The sequence below is a fragment of the Hibiscus syriacus genome, unplaced genomic scaffold (assembly GCF_006381635.1).
Source record: "Hibiscus syriacus cultivar Baekdansim isolate YM2019G1 unplaced genomic scaffold, ASM638163v2 tig00111000_pilon, whole genome shotgun sequence".
NCBI lineage: Eukaryota > Viridiplantae > Streptophyta > Magnoliopsida > Malvales > Malvaceae > Hibiscus > Hibiscus syriacus.
In genome coordinates, this window is record NW_024062947.1 from 2551663 (window position 1) to 2575192 (window position 23530).

Consider the following 23530-nt stretch of genomic DNA (forward strand, 5'->3'; position numbering starts at 1 on the left):
GATCTTCCATCTTTCCAAACATTGGAGGATGAACAGCAAAGAACAAACACATTTCACACTCGTTGTCATGTAAATGTTAAAGTGTGTCTTGTAGCTATTGATTGAGGAAGTTGTACAAACATTGCAAGCACATACATGGTCACGAAGTTGGGACTTACAACATTTAAACATCCCAGCCCATATGTTTTGCAAGGATTAAATGAAGATGAAGAGTTCGAAGTCATAGAGCAAGTACTTGTACCCTTTTCAATTGGGAGATATGAAGATGAAATCTTTTGTGATGTTACTTCCATAAATTCAAGCCATCTTCTTTTTGGTCGACCTTGGTAGTTTGATAAACGAGCATTGTATGATGGATTCCCAAATCGGTATTCATTCTACCGTAATAAAAGAAAAATCATCTTGACCCCATTATCTCATAGCCGAGTGAATAAAGATCAAAACACCTTGAGGAAAAGAATTAAAGAAATGAAGGAGCAACTTGAAGAAGAACGTTTGGAAGGAAGTTCAAATGATGGAATGAATTTTGAAATCCAACAAAACGTTGAAAATGATGAGAAACAAAGTGTGGATGAAGAAGACGTTGGAGTTGAAAATGAGAGAGTTGAAAAGGATGAATTTGGAGAAAAGAGGAGAATGAAGAACAAATTTTAATTAACCTTACTCTTTCATCTATTCTTCCTATTGTTTTGCAGGATAATCCAATAGACATATCACTTCGAGTTAATGATTCAAGAAACATGTCTTTTTAAGAACTAATAGGTGTGACCCTTGGTGATCCACAAGACATGTCCTTAGACATTCCAACAGTTATGCTACTTGAAATTCAAAACGATGTGTCACTTGAAGTGCCAAAAGTTATGATCATTGAAGCTCCAAATTCATTACAACTATGGAAGAGAATTCAGCGACCAATGGAATTTTACATCATTCAGCAACCAACACCCATTAAACATCCACCCTGGTTTGATAATTCCATTCATCTTGTCAATAGTTTTTCAATTCCTAATTTTGATTCATTTTGCATCAATTTGATCCGTGTCTATGGTATAATCTTATCAAATCGTGATGGCAAGGACAATTCAAAGGACACAATATTTCAAAGGAAATAGCCAAAAGATGTGAATCATAAAGGCTTAATGGACGTGATCCTTCAAGAGCATAAAATTGTGAATTTTCATTCAATGAACATGACTTTTGAAGAATTAAACAATATGACTTTTGGGGTACCGAGAGATATGATCATTGAAGATAATATTTCTTCAAAAGACATGACTCTTGACCATCTAGCAAACATAGACAGGGAGTATTTCTTTCACTTATTTATCATTAATCATTCTCTTACTTATGAGATTCCTTTCCCTTTTCAGGTCATGGACATTCAAGGAACTTATTCAAGGGATGTGATTTTTGATAAAGATCATTTCATAAGGATGACATATGAATGGGCGTATAATTTGGAGAAGTTACCTTTTGATTTGAGGCCAAATCGCCCAAAATAAGGGGAGGATGATGTGATCCTATCTAGCACCAACTTTTTGCATGATATACTCACATCATTGAAAATCCATCAAGCTCAATTTAAGGGAGGTTTACCTTATTTTATATTATATTTACTCATTTATGCACTATATATTATTATGAGCATACATTTTCATATTAGACTATGCTTGAATTATCATAACATGTGCATTCATTCATTGTGTCCTATGGTTTGCATCATTGATTGATATTCATGCATATAATCTATAGTTGTAATAATAATATTCATTCATTATTATATGATGCATGCTTTATTATTATAACATATAGTTCACATCTTTATAATATGAACATACTTATTACTTTATAATAATTCATATACTTAGTTTATATTATGCTTTCTTTTGTAGGTGCATGTTCGGCCACATGATGGGAGCTAACTTAAAGCTAGCATTGGAGTCCAAGAGTTATGGAAACTTAACTAGGACAACTACGGGACAGCTCAAGAACATTTTGGGATAAACCCTGAGCTCATTGCTCACTTGAGCTGGACTTTTGAGCTAGCTAGAAACCTCATTACAGCTGGAGAGTTGCACCATCATCTTCACCACACAGAACACTTCAAATATGGTCTATGTTAATTTTTATGAATTCGTACCTTTTCGTGAATAGTTGCCATTCCAAGAGGTGCCTTTTCACAATGAGCTGTCCTATGACTCATCTTCATGTAATTCATCTATGACCAGCTCATATTTAGCTCAAACACATAGCAAGTAGCTCAAATGATGAAAGGTTACCTTCCATAAATGTGACCTTTCATGACAAGTTGCTACCCATTGAAGACCATGACACCTAGATGCATGTTGGAAGCTAAGTCACGCCTAGTTGCTACCTATCTTCATTCCATGGACTTCAAGACATCATCTTATGTTGCAACCTCACCAAAGCCTTGCAAGAAGACCCATGTGCATTGAAGTAGGCTTCCATGTGCATCATTCAAGCATGTGTACTCCATGTGATATCAAACAGGCGCCAAAACACCAATGGATGCTTCCTATTCGGCCAAAGACTCCTTCCTCTTCATTTTGGCGCCCAAATAACTTCCAAATGCATTCAAAACATCCTTAGGGCCGAACCAACACATAACCATTCGGCCAAGAGCATTTATCTTCATTAAAATTATGTATTTTCATTAAAAATCATGTGTTTTCAAAGGGGTTTCAACCTTGGCCAAACCATCATGTGTCTATTCGGTCTAAACCCTTTGAAAACTATAAATAGGCTATTGTATTTCCATTGTAAATAAACCTTTGATCAATTAAAAACTCTTTGTGAGATATTTCTCTCTTCAAGTTCTTTTTAGAACTATATCGATTAAGCAAACTTTCATAGTTTGTGGCGTCAAACCCCTTCCCTTGATACTTTTGGTTTCTAGTTCTTATAACTAGAGGGTTAAAGTCCTTACTACCATCCCTTATAAGACTTATAAGAAACGAGTCTTTGCTTCTTTATAGCATTGGTTCCTTCTTAGTTTTATAAGATACTATATGTTCATCACCATCTTCATCACCATTTTCACGCCTATAACATCACCATAGTCCACCACCTTCACGCCAATTCCATTATCATCCCATTGCCATCTTCATCTTTTCACCATTAAATTATCCTTCAATCATCATCAAGGCATTCGTCCATCAACATTATTTGGAGGCTGAATTCATCAATTCTTGAAGGATTCTTCTATCATACTTCCGCAACCATCTTTGATAACATTTCTATCCATTTCCTTTTCTTATCATTTCCTTTCTTCTTTCATATTCTATTTTAATCATTTTTTCTTTAATTTTTGCAGATTACTTCCAATTCAACGTGTAGCATTTGGTGTCTCTCCTAGATCGGGAAACAACAAGGTTGCCAACTTCTCCATTATTGAAGAAGCTTGGTTAGCCTTACATCAACATTGGAGTAGAAAATGAGGGAATTGAAAAGAATGAATTTGGAGAAAATGAGGGTAATCAAAGAGATGTATCTTTCTGAGGAGATGATTCAAGAATCATGTCTTTTAGTGGACTAAAAGATGTGACTTTTGAAGAACCAATAGTCATGAGTTTTGGTGAATCACAAAACATGCCTTTTGATATTTCAAAGGTTATACCATTTGAAGTTCTAAAAGAAGCATTCCTTGAAGTACCAAGAGTTGTGTTCGTTGACATTCCAAGTGCATTGCCAATTTGAAAAGAATTCAGCAACCAACTCCCATTAAACATCCACCCTGGTTTGATATGTCCATTCATATTATCTATAGTTTTTCATTTATTTATTTTGATACATTTTACAGTAATTCGATTCATGTTTGTGGCATTATTTTATCAATTTATGATAGCAAGGACGATTCAAAGGACACAATTTGTTAAGGGATAGAGCCAAGAGACTTGAATCATAAGACTTAACGAACATGACCCTTCAAGAGCATAAAATTATGATTTTTCATGATCCAATGGACATGACTTTTGGGATGCCAAGGGACATGTTCATTCAAAGCAACATGTCTTCAACAGACATGAATTTTAACCAACCATCAAACACCAACAGGAAGTATAATTTTCCTTTATTTGTATTTAATCATGTTTTTACTTATGGGAGTTATCTTTTTTTTTCAAGTCATGTACATTCAAAGCACTTATTCAAAGGACATGACTTATGAAAAGAATCTTTTCATAAAGATCCATGTTGAATCTATCGGATGGGAGGACATTAAGGAGAAGTCAACTTTCGATTTGAGGACAAATCACCCAAAAGAAGGGGAGGATGATGTGATCCTGTCTAGCTCCAATTTTCTCCATGACTTGATCACACCATGGATGTTATTCAAATATGATTCTAAGGGAGTTCTACTTTACTTTATATTATATTTACTTATTTATGCACTGAATATTATTATGAGCATACATTTGCAAATTAGACTATACATTAATTATCATAACATGTGCATTTATTCATTATATGGTTTGCATCATTGATTGATATTCAAGCATATAATCTATAGTTATAATAATAATATTCATTCATTAACATATGATGCATGAGATTTTATTATAACCTATAGTCCATATCTTTATATTATAAGTTATTTAATTTAAATACTTAGCTTATATTATGCTTTCTTTTGAGGGTGCATATAAGGCCACATAAAGAGAGTTGTCCTAAAGCTAGAATTGGATTCGAAGAGTTATAGAAACTTGACTAGGACAACTCCGGGACAGCTCAAGAACATTTTGGGACAAAGTTACCAGTTGACCCCCGACCTCATAGCTAACTTGAGCTGGACTTTTGAGCTAGCTAGAGACTTCATTTCAACTGGAGAGTTGCACCATCATCTTCACCACAAAAAACACTACAAATATGGTTTAGGTCAATTTTTGTGGATTCGTACCTTTTCACGAAGAGTTGCCATTTCGAGAAGTACCTTTTCACAATGAGTTGTCCTAAGATTCATACACATGTCCTTTATCTATGGCCAACTCAATTTCAGCTCAAACTCATGGGAAGTAGCTCAAATGATGAAAGGTTGCTTCACACAAATGTGCCCTTTCATAATTAGTTGATGCCCCATTGATTCCATGTCACCTAGATGCAAGTTGGATGCCATGTCACACCTAGTTGATGCTCATCTTCACGCGAAGGAGAAGCCACACCATAAGCACCCTATGTCTCCCATGTGAGTGCCTCATGACCAGCCATCCATGTGCCATGTGTCTGGATGAAATGGGTGCCAAAGTGAAAGGGATTCTCTCTGTTCGGCCAAAGCATCATCTTGTTTCAAAGTTGGCGCCAAGATGAAGAGCAAGGAGACCATTCGACCAAGGGCATCTCCACTCATCCAAGCATCATTTATTTTCATTTTTAAGATACGTATAAAAAGATATGTATCTAGCTGAATGGACTCATAAGTATTCGACCAAACCTATGCAAGCCTATAAATAGGGCTTTAGCTTATTTTTTGTACTCAACCCTTTGATAAATCAAATCCTTGTTAATTATTCTCTCTTTAAATTCTTTTTAGAATTATATCGATTAAGCAAGCTTATTTCTTAAGTTTGTCGTATCATTCTTCCCTTGAAACTTCTGGTTCCTAGTTCCTGTAACTAGTAGGTCAAAGTCCTTGCTACCATCCCTTATAAGACTTATAAGAAACGGGTCTTTTCTCATTTATAGCATTGGTTCCTTCTTATTCTTATAAGATACTACCTTTCCATCACCATTCTCTATCATCATTCACTCCTATATAATCACCATCCCATTACCATCTATTCACCATTAAATCATCATTCATCATCAACAAGGCATACGTCCATTCCTCCATTGGAGGTCGAATCCATCATCACTTGAATGATAAATATACAACACTTCCGCAACCCCTCTTGATAACATTTCTATCCATTTCCATTTCGATTTTTTTCTTTTATTTCTTTAATTATCAAATTACTTAATCAATTCTTCTTCTTTTATGCAGATTACTTTCAATTCAAAGTGTAGCATTTGGTGTCTCTCCTAGATCGGGAAACAACAAGGCTACCATCTTCTCCATTATTGAAGAAGCCTGGATAGCGTTACATCATGCAGTAATCAGAGCTTAGTCAGATTGACAATCAAGTGTTGTAACAAGCAGAAATAGAAAGAAAAAAAACTAAAAGAAAAGACTCCTACAACAAATTTGGAGTGCAAAATAAAGAAAAGAAAAAGAAGAAAAAATTCAAAGAAAAATAAAAAGTGAAGAAAGTTACAAAGTACAAAGAAAACCACATTACAATATGATCCAACATCAAACATGAATGAGGTATCCTTGTTGTTTCTTATGAAGGAAGATGGTAAGTATTGCAACTTGAGTTGTAATTTATCTTCACTTTCTTACTATTTCATTTCCTTATTCTTGCATCTATTCTTATTCCATTACCTTATCATTTTCTTAACCTTTTCCATTCAATCTCTACCATAACCATTTATATACCCTAACCATTTCTTTTAAGCCGACGCACAAACTGAAGAAACTTCAATCTTGAGTTAGTTCTTAAAAAGGACCCACAAGAGAGAATTGAGCGGTAAAAGGCAAACAAGATGGTGAGATCAGAAGGGGGATCAGAAAAAGCCAAGAAATATATCCCCGAGAACAAACACGAATGTTGAGTGACATTTTAATTTCTTTGGAGTGTTACTATGACGTTTTGAGAGAGTGTTCTTGGTAAGGTTCTTTTTCACATTCTCATTCTTTATTTCACTGACAATTTTTCATCTTTTCAATGGAGTATGAACAGCAAATAATAATGCATTTCACACTCGTTGCCATGTATATGGTAAAGTTTGTTTTGTAATTATAGAAGTGGAAGTTGTACAAATATTGCAAGCACTTACATGGTTGATAAACTTGACCTGAAGACTACAAAAATCCAAGCCCTTATAAATTGCAATGGCTAAACGATGGAAGGGAGTTAAAGGTCACTAAACAAGTTGTCATTCCATTTTCAATTGGCAAATTCCAAGATGAAGTTTTTTGTGATGTTGTACCAATGGATGATGGTCATATACTTTTGGGAAGGCTGTGGTAATTCGAAAGACGAACCATCCATGATGGGTTTACAAAAAGATATACTATCACCCATAATGGTAAGAAATTCACTTTTTTTCCTAGTCAAGTGAATGAAGATCAGATCCATTTGAAGAAAAGCTGGAATCCTATAAAAACGTTGAAGTGGATGTAGAAAATGATGGAGTAAAAAATAAGGGAATTGAAAAGAATGAATTTGGAGAAAAGGAGGAGAGTAAAGAACAAATTTTATCTAACCTTATTTCTTATCCTATCATTCCTTCTATTTTACAGGGTAATCCAAGAGATGTATCTTTTCGAGAAGATGATTCAAGGATCATGGCTATTAGAGGACTAAAAGATGTGACTTTTGAAGAACCAATAGTCATGAGTTTTGGTGAATCATAAAACATGTCTTTTGATATTTTAAAGGTTATACCATTTGAAGTTCCAAAAGAAGCATTCCTTGAAGTGCCAAGAGTTGTGTTCGTTGACAATCCAAGTGCATTGCCAATTATGAAAAGAATTCAGCAACCAACTCCCATTAAACATCCACCCTGGTTTGATATATCCATTCATATTGTCTATAGTTTTTCATTTACTTATTTTGATTCATTTTACAACAATTAGATTCATGTTTGTGGCATTATTTTATCAATTTGTGATAGCAAGGACGATTCAAAGGACACAATTTGTCAAGGGAAAGAGCCAAGAGACTTGAATCATAAAGACTTAATGGACGTGACCCTTAAAGAGCATAAAATTATGAATTTTCATGATCCAATGGACATGACTTTTGGGATGCCAAGGGACATGATCATTCAAAGCAACATGTCTTCAATAGACATGAATTTTAACCAACCATCAAACACCAACTGGAAGTACAAGTTTCCTTTATTTGTATTCAATCGTGTTTTTACTTATGAGAGTTATCTTTCTTTTCAGGTCATGTACATTCAAAGCACTTATTCAAAGGACATGACTTATGAAAAGAATCTTTTCATAAAGATCCATGTTGCATCTATCGGATGAGAGGACACTAAGGAGAAGTAACCTTTCAATTTGAGGACAAATCGCCCAAAAGAAGGGGAGGATGATGTGATCCTGTCTAGCTCCAATTTTCTCCATGACTTGATCACGCCATGGATGTTATTCAAATCTGATTCAAAGGGAGTTCTACCTTACTTTATATTATATTTACTTATTTATGCACTGTATATTATTATGAGCATATATTTGCAGATTAGCTTATATTATGCTTTCTTTTGAAGGTGCATATTCGGCCATAAAAGAGTACTTAAAGCTAGCATTGGAGTCCAAGAGCTATGGAAACTTGAATAGGACAACTCCGGGACTGCTCAAGAACATTTTGGGACAAAGTTGCTCATAGCTAACTTGAGTTAGACTTTTGAGGTACCTATAGACTTCATTTCAGCTAGAAAGTTACACCATCATCTTCACCACACAAAACACTACAAATATGCTTTAGGTCAATTTTTGTGGATTCGTAATGAGCTGTCCTAAGATTCATACACATGTCCTTCATCTATGGCCAACTCAATTTCAGCTCAAACTCATGGGAAGTAGCTCAAATGATGAAAGGTTGCTTCACACAAATGTGCCCTTTCATAATTAGTTGTTGTGCCATTGATGTCGTGTCACCTAGATGCAAGTTGGATGACAAGTCACACCTAGTTGCTCCTCATTTTCACGCCAAGGAGAAGCCACACCATAAGCACCCTATGCCACCCATGTGAGTGCCTCATGACCTGCCACCCATGTGCCATGCGTGTGGATGAAATGGGTGCCAAAGTGAAAGGGTTTATCTCTATTATGCCAAAGTATCATCTTGATTCAAAGTTGGCGCCAATATAAAGAGCAAGGAGACCATTCGACCAAGGACATCTCCCCTCATCCAAGCATCATTTATTTCATTTTTAAGACATGTATTTTCATTAAAAAAGATATGTATCTAACCGAATAAACACATAACTATTCAACCAAACCTATGTCAGCTTATAAATAGGGTTTGGCATATCATTTGTACTCAACCATTTGGTAAATCAAATCCTTGTGAGATTATTCTCTCTTCAAGTTCGTTTTTGAACTATATCGATTAAGCATGCTTATTTCTTAAGTTTGTGTCATTCCTTCCCCTTGATATTTCTGGTTCCTAGTTCCTATAACTAGTGGGTCAAAGTCCTTGCTACCATCCCTTATAAGACTTATAAGAAATGGGTCTTTGCTCCTTTATAGCATTGGTTCCTTCTTAGTCTTATAAGATACTACCTTTCTGATGTAAGGCATTTGTACCTTAACAAATTGATTATGGATCTAGGAAGGAAGCAAAATAACCTGCACATGTGAATGGCTCAAAAAGATAGGGTTAAGGTTGGTAGACGTATGGTGAATATGTGGGCTGTTTAAAATGAGAGACGGAAGTAGAAGATGGTTGATATGGCTATGGTTATGGCTTATGAAACAAAGGGATGGTTGTGAGGATAATATCTTAAAGAAGACTCAAAGTAGAAGCAATGCTATAGAGAGCAAACCCCCAGACTTTATATTGTTTTTTCAAGGGGTGGTACTAAAGACTTTGACCCACTAATTATAAGAACTAGAACTTGGCATATCATTTGTACTCAACCATTGGTAAATCAAATCCTTGTGAGATTATTCTCTCTTCAAGTTCGTTTTTGAACTATATCGATTAAGCATGCTTATTTCTTAAGTTTGTGTCATTCCTTCCCCTTGATATTCTGGTTCCTAGTTCCTATAACTAGTGGGTCAAAGTCCTTGCTACCATCCCTTATAAGACTTATAAGAAATGGGTCTTTGTAGGACAGAAAATTAATTACAAAATAGAGATGATGGTTCAGTTTAAATGGAGGGTGATAACCCTTGGCCAAATAGCTCTAGTGTCCCTTCATGTGGCGCCAAATTGGATGGGAGATGATGCTTGGCCGAATAGGGAGAGGGCTCTTCATCTTGGTGCTTAAATGATACCACATGCAAGGCACATGGGGGCTGGTCATATGGAACGCTCATGGGTGATCTAGGGAACCTTTGGTGCAGCCTTGTGCATAGGATGATGGCTGGTCATGTGCTCCATCTTGGACGTGCATGTGTCTCCTTCCAAGCTAGCTTGAGTGTGGAGCTAGCTTAGCAATCATGGGCTGTTCGTGAGCAAACTTCTTAACCGAGTCCTTGTGAGCTATATAACAACATGTTCAGCTACCTTTGACATCACTTTTGGCAACTCTACTCCAAATACTCCAACTAGCTGAGTTTAGCTAGCCTTAAGCACCTCCAGCTGAATCGAGCTTTCCTTATTGTTTCATGAGCTACCTTGTACTTTGTGTGCTGTTTGTGAGCTGCATATGATGTCCAAACCATCCACCAAGCTACCTCATCGTGCATAACAGTCCAATGTACCTATATGTGCAAGGAAACAAGGTAAGTCCATGGCATTGAGCTGTTATGAGCTAAATACCTTGCTGCCATGTAAGAATATGGTAATGTGAGCTATGATTGAAGGTTATGAGCTAAATATATCATCTCATAATATGTGTAAGATAATGCATGAAGCTTAAGAGCTAATATGAATGCATATGAACTAATAAAATGAATTATATTGATGTTGTCTTGATGTATATAAGATAATCATGTTTAATATGATTATAAGACTATCCTCACATGCTTAAATATCAATGTGCATGATGTGTTCATACTAAGTTATTCTTTAACTACATAACAAGAATTCTTATCATGAATTGTATTATAAAAGCATGTAGTATATAACTAATATATAGTAATTTCAATATAAAGGTGTTCAAGAGTACTCCCTTTATTGATGAAAATGTTCTTGCATCATCCCCCCTTCTTTTGGGCGATTTGTCCTCAAATCGAGTTCATTATGTCCTTGCATAGCTTCACGTCTCCTTGCTAAAAGAAAGCATCCTTTGAACGGTTGTGTTCTTCCATTAGGTATCCTTTCATAAGATTTCCCTTTAGGCCCTTCTTTGGAATTTGATTTACCAACAGGTACCTTTTGAGAGTGATCTTCCTTTAAGGATATCCCTTTTGGAAGTGACCTTTCACGTGATTGGACCTGAAAAGTGAGGAGATAAGAGGTTTCAAATGAAGGGTTACTTACCTTTTGGCGATTAAAACCCTTGGTGAAGAGTTGTGTCTTTAAATTCATATCATCACCTATTTTCGTAGGAACCCCTTCATTTTCCAGCCTTGAACCATCATATTTCTCTATGAAGAAGTTTGGTGTCATGTTTCGTTCCTTTTTATTCTTCATTGGGGTTTTGTCTTTGTACCATGCTTGTACACTCTTTCGCATATGCAACTGATCTTTTTGCACCTCTTTTGGCATGAAAGGCATCAAGTAACCTTGCGTCCATCATGCTTAAAAATGTATTGATTGTGATAACAATCATGAATGGCCCTTTTGTCATACTGCCATGGTCTTCCAAGTAAGATGTGGCTTGCATGCATAGGGACAATGTCACAAAGCACCTTGTCCTTGTACCTACCAACTGAAAAAGGAATTAGAACCTGTTTGGTAACGTTTAACTCACCTCCTTCATTGAGCCATTGGAGTTTAGGGAGTGGGATGCTTTGATGTTGCCAATCCAAGTTTTTCAACCATAAGAGTGCTGGCTACGTTTGTGCAACTTCCTCCATCGATGATCATTGTGCAAACCTTGTCCTTGACATGGCATCTTGTATGGAAAATATTGTTTCTTTGAATATCCTCTTGGGATGTTTGCGATTGTAAGAACCTTTTCGAAACAAACATCTCACCATGATCTACATTTTCTTCAGTTTCTTAGTCTTGCATTGTTTCAGGTTCCTCATCAAAAATAGGCTCGTCAGAATCCGATACAATATCTCCATTTTCAAGTACCATCATGGCATTTCGGTTGGGACATTGACTAGCAACATGTCCTTTCCCAAAACATTTGAAACATTCGATGTCTCTGGATCTCTCGAAAGTACCAGTTTGCTTTTCTCTACCCTTACTAGATTCGCCCACTTGTTTTGCTTTGGAAACTTCTATATGATCCTTTGCTTGTGCTGAAATTGGTTTCCTGAAGGTGATAGGCTCTTGCTTCCTTTTGGTGGCCGAACTTGGACTGCTCCTAGTGTAGGATTTCCTTATGAGTTGTCTTTCAATTTTCATGGCCACATGTACCATCTCTTCAATCTCTACATAATACTGAAGTTCAACAAGGTTAGCAAAATCAGGATTTAGGCCAAATAAAAACCTTGCCATGGTTGCTTCTCTGTCTTCATCAACATTAGCTCGGATCATGGATATCTCTATTTCTTTGAAATAATCTTCAACGCTCTTTGCTTCCTGTTTTCAAAATTTGTAATTTATGGTAAAGATCTTGGTGATAGTGAGTAGGCACAAACTGTTTCCTCATAATGGCCTTCATTTCTTCCCATGTATTGATGGGAGTTCACCATTTCGTCTTCTTGAACTCACTAATTGGTCCCACCAAACTAAGGCATAGTCCACGAATTCCATAGCAGCAAGCCTGACCTTCTTTTGCTATGTATAATTTTGTTATTAAAAAATGTGTTCATCTTGATTACCCAATCAAGATAGGCTTCAGGATCAGTTCGTCTTGAAATGGAGGAATGGTCACTTTCATGTTGCTGAAGTTACATTCTGATTTCGATGAGCATCTTTTCGTGCTACTGATGTTACTTCAGCCTCCTCTTCTTCGACTTCTTCTTCCATTCTAAGGCGATTTACTCTTCGATTGCCTAAAGATGCGTCAAATTGGTCCATACGATCATGCAAAGGCTCCATTTCCCAAAACATTTGAAACATTCGATGTTTCTAGATCTCTCGAAAGTACCAGTTTGCTTTTCTCTACCCTTACTAGATTCGCCCACTTGTTTTGCTTTGGAAACTTCTATATGATCCTTTACTTGTGCTGAAATTGGTTTCCTGAAGGTGATAGGCTCTTGCTTCCTTTTGGTGGCCGAACTTGGACTGCTCCTAGTGTAGGATTTCCTTATGAGTTGTCTTTCAATTTTCATGGCCACATGTACCATCTCTTCAATCTCTACATAATGCTGAAGTTCAACAAGGTTAGCAAAATCAGGATTTAGGCCAAATAAAAACCTTGCCATGGTTGCTTCTCTGTCTTCATCAACATTAGCTCGGATCATGGATATCTCTATTTCTTTGAAATAATCTTCAACGCTCTTGCTTCCTTGTTTCAAATTTTGTAATTTATGGTAAAGATCTTGGTGATAGTGAGTAGGCACAAACTGTTTCCTCATAATGGCCTTCATTTCTTCCCATGTATTGATGGGGAGTTCACCATTTCGTCTTCTTGAACTCACTAATTGGTCCCACCAAACTAAGGCATAGTCCACGAATTCCATAGCAGCAAGCCTGACCTTCTTTTGCTATGTATAATTTTGTTATTAAAAAATGTGTTCAATCTTGATTACCCAATCAAGATAGGCTTCAGGATCAGTTCGTCCTTGAAATGGAGGAATGGTCACTTTCATGTTGCTGAAGTTATCATTCTGATTTCGATGAGCATCTTTTCGTGCTACTGATGTTACTTCAGCCTCCTCTTCTTCGACTTCTTCTTCCATTCTAAGGCGATTTACTCTTCGATTGCCTAAAGATGCGTCAAATTGGTCCATACGATCATGCAAAGGCTCCAATTCTAATTTCAGTAATCTGGCCATTTCATGCATGATTGCTTGAGTTTGCAAATTAGGGGCATCTCTTTCAGGGGTTCGTCCTGGACTTCGAGACATGGTTAGTGAAATAAGAAAAGAATATGATGTGTAAAAGACCTTACCAGAATGTACTCTCACAAAGCCTTAGGAGTCACTTCAAGGAAACTTGAATGTCGCTCGTGTTTGCACTCTAGGACTTAATGGGTTTTACTTGTCCTCTTCTGATCTCACACACGCTGCAGCCTTTTTCCTCTGAATTCTCTTGTCCTAAGTTCTAGAGAACTTTACTCAAGACCGTATCAAGTAAATTTTTACTTGTTTAGCGTCAGCTACAAAAGGGTTAGTATGAATGGAAAAACAAAATATAATGAAAGGGTGGCTTAGAAATAGAAAGAAGAGAATAGAAAAGATTACTTATACAAGTCACTCCACAACCTTCTATCACCACAATCAATTTAAACGGTGATACGATCCAAACTAGCTCAAATTTTCTCCATGACTTAATCACACCATAGATATTTTTCATTGCTGATTCTAAGGGAGTTCTTTCTTACCCTATCTTATATTATATAATTTATGCATTCTATTCTATCATAAGCATGCATTCACATGTTAGTATAAATTATCATATTATTATTTCCATCCTATGCTTAGTTGATCATGTCTTTCATATCATTCAAATATATGCTATGATTACATATCATTTTTTAGGATATTATTATTACATGTTTCCATTTATCATTTATTATGAATACCATGTTAAATGATATTCATGCATACAACATTTATCCATAATGTTATTTCAAGCATGATAAGTATGTTATTACATGACCGGCCATCGTCCCATGCACAAGGCTACACAACAAGGCTCCCTAGATCACCCATGTGCATTCAAGTAGGCTGCCATGTGCATCATTCAAGCATGTGCACTCATGTGACATCAAATTAGCGCCAAAACACTAAGGGATACTTCATATTCGGCCAAAGACTCTTTCCTCTTCATTTTGGCACCCAAATAACTTCCAAATGCATTCAAATCATCCTTAGGGCCGAACCAACACATAACCATTCGGGCAAGAGCATGTATTTTCATTAAAGTCTTATTTTTTCATTAAAAATCATGTCATTTTAGAAAGGTACAAGGGCTGGCCGAACCAACATGTACCTATTCGGCCAAGTCACTTCAAAAACTATAAATAGGCCATTATATTTCATTTGTAATCAGACCTTTCTGATTAATATAAGGTGATATTATTCTCTTCCTTAAGTCATGGTGGCTTTTATCGACTTATCAAGTATTTTATACTTGTTGCGTTAACCCCTTTCTTTTCACCTTGATACTTCTGGTTCCTAGTTCATATAACTAGTGGGTAAAAGTACTTAATACCACCCCTTGAAGAAGCAATATAAAGTCTGGGTCTTTTCTATCTATAGCATTGGTTCTTCTTTGAGTCTTGATGTAAGGCTAACCAGGCTTCTTCAATAATGGAGAAGTTGGCAGCCTAGTTGTTTCCTGATCTAGGAGAGACACCAAATGCTACACGTTGAATTGGAAATAATCTGCAAAAATTAAAGAAAGAAATGATTAAAATAGAATATGAAAGAAGAAAGGAAATGATAAGAAAAGGAAATGGATAGAAATGTTATCAAAGATAGTTGCGGAAGTATGAAAGAAGAATCCTTCAAGAATTGATGAATTCGGCCTCCAAATAATGTTGATGGACGAATGCCTTGATGATGATTGAAGGATAATTTAATGGTGAAAAGATGAAGATGGCAATGGGAAGGTAATGGAATTGGCGTGAAGGTGGTGGACTATGGTGATGTTATAGGTATGAAAATGGTGATGGAAGATGGGTGATGAATAGATAGTATCTTATAAAACTAAGAAGGAACCAATGCTATAAAGAAGCAAATACCCATTTCTTATAGGTCTTATAAGGGATGGTAGTAAGGTCTTTGACCCTCTAGTTATAAGAACTAGGAACCAGAAGTATCAAGGGAAGGGGTTTGACACCACAAACTATGAAAGTTTGCTTAATCGATATAGTTCTAAAAAGAACTTGAAGAGAGAAATATCTCACAAAGAGTTTTTAATTGATCAAAGGGTTTTTTTTTACAAATGAATGCCAAAGCCTATTTATAGGTTTGTAGAGGCTTGGCCGAATAGATATATGCCTTTTCGGCAAATTACATGTCTTAAAACGAAAATAAATGATGCTTGGATGAGGGGAGATGTATTTGGCCGAATGGTTCCCTTGTCTCTTCATCTTGGCGCCAATTTGAAACAATATGATGCTTTGGCCGAATGGTTAGAAGCCTTTTCATTTTGGTGCCCATTTCATCCACATGCATGGCACATGTGTGGGCTGTTCATGAGACACTCACATGGGTGGCATAGGGGCTTATGGTGTGGCTTATTCTTGGCGTGAATTTGAGCAGCAACTTACGCGTGACTTGGCATCAAACTTGCATCTAGGTGACATGGCATCAATGGGGCAGCAACTAATTATGAAAGGTTACATTTGTGTGAAACAACCTTTCATCATTTGAGCTACTTCCTATGAGTTTGAGATGAAGTTCAGCTGGCCATAGATGCAATACATGACAATGAGTCTTAGGACAACTCCTTATGAAAAGGCACCTTTTGGAATGACAACTATTCACGAAAAGGTATGAATCCACAAAAATTAACATAGACCATATTTAAAGTGTTCTGTGTGGTGAAGATGATGGTGCAACTCTCCAGCTGAAATGAGGTCTCTAGCTAGCTCAAAAGTCCAGCTCAAGTGAGCTATGAGCTCGGGGGTCAGCTGGCAACTTTGTCCCAAAATGTTCTTGAGCTGTCTCGGAGTTGTCCTAGTTAAGTTTCCATAGCTCTTGGACTCCAATGCTAGCTTTAAGTTAGCTCCCATCATATGGCCGAACATGAACCTACAAAAGAAAGCATAATATAAGCTAAGTATATGGATTATTATAAAGTAATAAGAATGTGCATATTATAAAATGTGAACTATAGGTTATAATAATAACTCATGCAACATATGATAATGAATGAATATTATTATTATAACAATAGATTATATGCATGAATATCAATTAATGATTCAAACCATAGGACATAATGAATGAATGGACATGTTATGATAATTCAAGCATAGTCTAATATGAAAATGTATGCTCATAATAATATATAGTGCATAAATGAGTAAATATAATATAAAGTAAGGTAGAACTCCCTTATATTGAGCTTGATGGAATTTCAATGATGTGAGTATGTCATGCAAAAAGTTGGTGTTAGATAGGATCACATCATCCTCCCCTTCTTTTGGGCGATTTGTCCTCAAATTGAAAGGTGACTTCTCCAAATTGTACGCCCATTCATAGGTCATCTTTATGAAATGATCTTTGTCAAAAATCACACCCCTTGAATAAGTTGTTGAATGTCGATGACCTGAAAAGAGAAAGGAATCTTATAAGTAAGAGAATGATTAATGATAAATAAGTGAAAGAAGTACTCACTGTCTATGTTTGTTGGATGGTCTAGAGTCATGTCTTTTGAAGACATATTATCTTTAATGATCATATCTCTTGGTACCCCAAAAGACATTTTGTTTGGTTCTTTAAAAGTCATGTCCATTGAATGAAAAGTTATAGCTTTTGGCTCTTGAAAAGATAATTCTCTTAAACTTCCATGGATCATGCCTCTTGGTTCCTCCATTTGACAAGTTGTGTCCTTTGAATCATCCTTCATGCTTGATGCATCAACGTTGGGTAGGATAATCCCATGTATATGAATTGATTTCCTTCAAATTAAATCAAAGCTAGAATATGAGAAATTATAAACAAAATGAATGGAAATATCTAACCAAGGTGGATGTTTTATGGGAGTTGGTTGCTTAATGATGGAGAACTCCATTGGTTGTTGAATTCCCTTCAATATGTGCAGTGTATTTGGAATGTCAACGGTTGTTACTCTTGGCATTTCAAGTGACACTTCCTTTGAAATATCAAGAGACATGTTTTGTGGATCACCAAAAGTCACATCTTTTAGTCCTCCAAAAGCCATGATTCTTGATTCATCTCCATGAAAAGATATGCCCCTTGAATGGTCCTACAAAGCAAAAGGAAGGATAGAAGAAGAAAGGTTAGATAAAATTTGTTCTTCACTCTCCTCTTTTTCTCCAAATTTATTCTTCTCATTTTCAACTACAACATTTTCTACATCCACTCTCTTTTGTTCAACTTCAAAAAGATTTTCTTCATTTGAATCTTCCTCCAAACGTTCTCCTTCAGTTGCATTGTCTTTAAGTTGCTTTTTTCATTACTTCAATTCTCATTTTCAAATGAGTTTGATCTTCACTCACTCGGCTAGGAGATAATGGAGTCAAAATGATTTTTCTTTCATTGTGGATGATTGAGTACCGATTTGTGAATCCATCATGGACAGCCCGCTTGTCAAATTGCCATGGCCTCCCCCAAAGTAAATGACTCGTACTCATAGGCACCACATCACATAGAATCTCGTCTTTGTATCTTCCGATTGAGAATGGCACAAGTACTTGTTCAGTGACCTTCAATTCTTCCTCATTGTTCAACCATTGCAATTTATATGGGCTAGAATGTTTAATCGTTTGAAAGCCCCAATTTGTTCACCATGTATGTGCTTGCAATGTTTGTACAATATCCTCCGTCAATAACTACAAGACACACTTTACCATTTATATGGCAACGAGTATGAAATGCATTCTCTCTTTTCTGATTGTTCTCCATTGCTTGGGAAGAGGAAATATCAAGTAACATTGTTAGTGAAAAAAATTGAAATGTGAAAAATAGGACCTTACCAAATTTCACACAACAAAACCTCACGGTCACTCCAAAAACAATTTTGATGTCACTCCACTCAAGCACTCGTGTTTGCAATTGGGCATATGTTCCTTGGCTTTTTTCTGATCCCCCTTTTGATCTCACCCTCTCGTATTCCTTTTTCCACTCGATTCTCTCTTGTGGGTCCTTTTAAAGAACTAACTCATGATTGAGGAAGTTTCTTAGTTTGTACGTCGGCTTAAAACAATATGGTTAGGGTATAGAAATGGTTATGGTAAAGGTAGGATAGAAAAGGATAAAGTAATGAAATAAGAAAATATGAAAAAAAAGGAAATGAAATAGTAAGAAAGTGAAGATAACTTATAACTCAAGTTGCAACACTTACTATCTTCCTTCACAAGAAACAACAAGGATACCTCCTTCTAGTTTGATGTTGGGTAGATGGTAATATGCTTCTCTTTTAGTGTACTTTGCAACTTTGCTTCACTTTTTCTTTTGCTTTGAATTTTCTTCTTTTCTTTTATTTCTTTTGCACTCCAAATTTGATGTAGGAGTCTTTTTCTTTTCTTTTTATTTTTCTTCTTTCTTTTTCTTTTTTTGTTGCTTTTGTTGTAGCACTTGATTGTCAATCCACTAAAGCTCTGATTACCGCTTGATGTAAGGGCTAACCATGCTTCTTCGATAATGGAGAAGTTGGCAACCTTGTTGTTTCCCGATCTAGGAGAAACACCAAATGCTACACGTTGAATTGGAAGTAATCTGCAAAAATTAAAGAAATAAATGATTAAAATAGAATATGAAAGAATAAAGGAAATGATAAGAAAAGGAAATGGCTAGAAATGTTATCAAAGATGGTTACGGAAGTATGATAGAAGAATCCTTCAAGAATTGATGAATTCGGCCTCCAAATAATGTTGATGGACGAATGCCTTGATAATGATTGAATGATAATTTAATGGTGAAAAGATGAAGATGGCAATGGGATGGTAATGGAATTGGCGTGAAGGTGGTGGACAATGGCGATGTTATAGGCGTGAAAATGGTGATGGAAGATGGTGATGAACAGATAGTATCTTATAAAACTAAGAAGGAACCAATGCTATAAAGAAGCAAAGACCCGTTTCTTATAAGTCTTATAAGGGATGGTAGTAAGGACTTTGACCCTCTAGTTATAAGAACTAGGAACCAGAAGTATCAAGGGAAGGAGTTTGACGCCACAAACTATGAAAGTTTGCTTAATCGATATAGTTCTAAAAAGAACTTGAAGAGAGAAATATCTCACAAAGAGTTTTTAATTGATCAAAGGGTTTTTTTTACAAATGAATGCCAAAGCCTATTTATAGGTTTGTAAAGGCATGGCCGAATAGATATATGCATTTTGGGCAAAGTACATGTCTTAAAACGAAAATAAATGATGCTTGGATGAGGGGGGATGTCTTTGGTCGAATGGTTCCCTTGTTTCTTCATCTTGGTCCCAATCTGAAACAAGATGATACTTTGGTTGAATGGTTAGAAGCCTCTTCATTTTGGCACCCATTTCATCCACATGCATGGCACATGTGTGGGCTGTTCATGAGACACTCACATGGGCAGAATAGGGGCTTATGGTGTGGCTTCTTCTTGGCGTGAATTTAAGCAGCAACTTAGGCGTGACTTGGCATCAAACTTGCATCTAGGTGACATGGCATCAATGGGGAAGCAACTAATTATGGAAGGTCACATTTGTGTGAGACAACCTTTCATCATTTGAGCTACTTCCCATGAGTTTGAGTAGACCATAGATGTAATACATGCCAATGAGTCTTAGGACATCTCATTGTGAAAAGGCACCTTTTGGAATGAAAACTATTCGTGAAAAGGTACGAATCCACAAAAATTGACATAGACCATATTTGAAGTGCTCTGTGTGGTGAAGATGACGGTGTAACTCTCCAGCTGAAATGAAGTCTCTAGCTAGCTCAAAAGTCCAGCTCAAGTGAGCTATGAGCTCGGGGGTCAGCTGGCAACTTTGTCCCATAAAGTAATAAGAATGTGCATATTATAAAGATGTGAACTATAGGTTATAATAATAATCATGCATCATATGATAATGAATGAATATTATTATTATAACTATAGATATTGCATGAATATCAATCAATGATGCAAACCATAGACATAATGAATGAATGCACATGTTATGATAATTCAAGTAGTTAATATGAAATATATGCTCATATATAATAGTTCATAAATGAGTAATATAATATAAAGTAAGGTAGAACTCCCTTATATTAAGCTTGATGGAATTTCAATGATGTGAGTATGTCATGAAAAAAGTTGGTGTTAGATAGGATCACATCAAGTCTTCTTTAAGATACTATCCTCACAACCATCCCTTTGTTTCATAAGCCATAACCATAGCCATATCAACCATCTTCCGCTTCCATCTCTCATTTTAAACAGCCCACCTAATCACCATACACTTGTGCAGGTTGTTTAGCTTCCTTCCTAGATCACAATCAACTTATTAAGGTACAAATGCCATACATCAACCGATAATCAGAGCTATTGGTGGAAGGAAGTAACGTGCAACAACAACAAAAAGAAAAATACAAAAAGAAGTGCAAAGTGAAGTGCAAAGTCAAAGAAAAAGAAATATCAGAAAAGAAAGTGTAGCACTCAAAAGAAAAAAAATCCATCACTCAAAAGAAGACAAAGCAAAGAAAAGAAAGAAAAGTAGTTGAAGCACTCATGATGCGATCATGCCAATGACCAAACTTCTTCAACACATGATCACTTCATGGACCTTCTACCTTGTTGATTCTAAGGGAGTCTTACCTTATTTTATTATTTATTTACTCATTTATGCATTATATGCCATGCAAATATGTTTATCTTATTCTTAATTTTGTTTGAATATTATATTCTTTCATTTATATGTATAATATATGATATTCATGCATGACTCATTAATTCACATCTTTATATAACTCATTCAATGCATATGCATTTATAGTTTGCTCATTTGCATTATTAACATAGGTGGGAGCATACATTCATAATTATAATTGTTCAATTCATATCTAATTATTTGTTTACATACTTTGTCTAGGTACATTGGATGCTAAGTAGACTAAAGGCAATTGAAGAGTTGGATGGACAGTTCACGTCAGTCATATTGATCGTCATTTTTGAACATGTTACAAGAATATTTGGGTGATAAAGTCTTATTAACATTTGATCCCTTATCTCTTATCTTTCCAACGCACTTTGAATCATATCAATCCGATATTGGGATCTCAAGATATACCCAGATTAAATAAGACAGTGCAGGCTGGAAATAAGTACGGGATTTACACCAAATAAAGAGCCATGTTCACACCTGATGCATTTCCACCTTCATGAATCCATTTATGGCGTGTAAAATCATACAATGAGGCTAAAGGACTTGTTCACATTCAAGGGAGATAGATGCATTATTTTCAAACTCATTCACCAAATCCAAGTACATGAAGGGAGCCTATGAGTCACGTTCACACTTGGTGCATGCATTCCAAAGGGGGCCGAACATACAATGAAACATTCCTCCAAATTCATGCAATGAAATGAACCAACATTTTCACATCAAGAGAGGATGAATTCGGCTATGAAGATGTATTCACTTAAATGAATGAACATTCATTTATTTTATTAGTCCATGAACTTGCAAAGGGGATGTACATTGTATCTACTTAAGGATATAAACATTCATCCATGAATGTTCAATCATTAAATCTTGTATGTTCATCCTAGACATCTCTTAGGCCTATAAATAGCTTTCCATTTCATTTGTAAGAAACCAATTCACTTTGTTTAATCAAATATTTGTGAGAATTTCTCTCTTTAGTTCTTAAGAGAACTTTATCGACTTATCAAGCTTATACTTGTGGCGTCACCCCTATCTATATCACCCTGATACTTCTGGTTCCTATCTCTTTATAGATAGTGGGTCAAAGTCCTTGTTTACAATCCCTTAAAGAAGCAATATAAAGTCTGGGTCTTTGGTCTTTAACATTGGTTCTTCTTTGAGTCTTCTTTGAGATACTACTTTTCATATTCATCTCCATCACCTTCATTCTACTTCCATTACCATACTTCATCATTTCCTTTAAACATATCACCAACATATATATATTTTCCACTGCCATATTTATCTTTCCATTTCATTACTTCCATTTAACTATTTGTTTGAGCTTTCTTGTTTGTGCAGGATACTTGTTGATTTCCTAGACAAAGGTACAACCTTGACTTCACCATCCATCCAAGTGAGGCTAGGTTGAATAGTATCATATGGTATCAGAGCTAAGGTGGATTGCAACAAGAACAAGCAAAACCAACATCCTACCATTCAATAAGAAGAAAATCAAAAAGAGATGTGCCAAAAGAAAAAATCAGCAAGTTAATCCCAACATCAACAAGGGATTCCAAGTGAAGAAAAACTAAAGAAAGGAAAAAAAGAAATCAAAATGCAAAGAAGTGCCAAAGGTGACAAGCAACATCATTATTTCAACCGATCCTAAGGAAGTCTTCAAGACCTTTGATTGTTCTTATAGGAAGGTGGTGAGTATCTTTGCATAGTAAGTTAACCTTTATTTCATTTTCTTCCTTTTATAAGACCACCCTTCATTATTTAATCTTTCTACCTTTTCTATTTTTTCCTATACACTAACAAATTTTTCAGCCGACATCCATAGCACTTGAAAGGTCTCGAGTTAGTTCTTTTAAGAACTTTACAAGAGAGGAACGAGTAGAAAAAGGCTAATCGAGTGTGTGAGATCAGAAGGGGAATTACAAAAGACAAAGACATATTCCCGAGTGACACACGAATGCTTGAGTGGAATGACATCACAATGTTTTTTTTGGAGTGACCGTGAGGTTTTGTTGTGTGAAATT